We start from the raw sequence: 1189 nt of genomic DNA, 5'->3' as shown, positions 1-1189 counted from the left end.
ACACACAGTCACAAAGAATACATTCCACATACTTGAAATAAGTTAGCCATTCTAAAGTTCAGAATTCATGAAGCTGTTCCAACATAGCATGGTTAAGGAATTGCAGCAGAATCTCAAGGTCACTGGGAATATTCTTTGGGGTATTCTTATGTGGCTTATCTATGCTCACATGCCTAATATATTTTTTTTCAGTGCAAAGAATAGCCACTTGCAGAGAATGGAAGCCTTAGCCCGGCCCTGTGCCATCCCTTATTCAAGTTCTTTTATACTCCTCTTTTTAAAGAAGCTGTCAAGTTCTTTTCTGAAGCTGACAGGAAAGGCCAAATCTGCAGTACAGGAAGAGAGGCAAAAAAGAAACTTTTTGTGTTGATGTTTTACTAAGTGAGCTAAGGAGAATTTTAGAATCATGTAATTTACTCTGGCGGCATTTACTGTACATAGCTATAGTGATGGTAATTTCTTTCATTGTTGAAGTGAAAAGATAACCATCAATCAGTTGTCAATTGGTCAATTGCAGAAGTGATGAAAAGAAACTGGTAGGAACAATCACTTCTGTGGCTACCTAGACTATTTGGGGTTTTAAGGAAAATATGGGAACTGGAGTGTGTAAAAATGGAATGAGCCTGGCAGATTAATAACATTAAAAGGTTTAACAGAGAAGTAAATATAACACAGATAATCAATTTAATTATAATTATTTTGATGAGTTAAAGCATTGCAGGAACAGGTTAAAACGCAGTCAGTACTGAAGCATCTTGAAACCATGAATGTTGAAAACTAAGCAGGTTAGGGTAGACTGTTAAACTGACTTTTGAGTTGGAATAATTCTTTGTTCAGTGTCAGGATCCAGTCTGATCATTTATTTCAGATGTTACTATACATGCAGTAATAATCCCAGTCACAAATAACATTTTTTATAAACGGGAATATAGCTAGTCTTGTAATGCTTTAAGATATTAATGAAATACATTACAACATTTAAATTGCAAAAGCTGAATAAGAAATAATATCAGGCTGAGTTCAGGGATCAGCACTGCTTTAAAATAAATAATTAGGAAGTTATTTTTAAAACTAGTTCTAGGGTACATGCTGGTATCCAAATGCTGCATGTTTCGCAGTTATTAACATTGTCTGAAAGTCATCTATTCCTTTTTATTTCATTTTATTAGGGATTAGGCAAAAGATTTCC

This window comes from Lepidochelys kempii, chromosome 9 (genome assembly GCF_965140265.1).
Source record: "Lepidochelys kempii isolate rLepKem1 chromosome 9, rLepKem1.hap2, whole genome shotgun sequence".
NCBI lineage: Eukaryota > Metazoa > Chordata > Testudines > Cheloniidae > Lepidochelys > Lepidochelys kempii.
The sequence above is the reverse complement of the archived record's forward strand: the minus strand, read 5'-3'. Positions refer to the sequence as shown.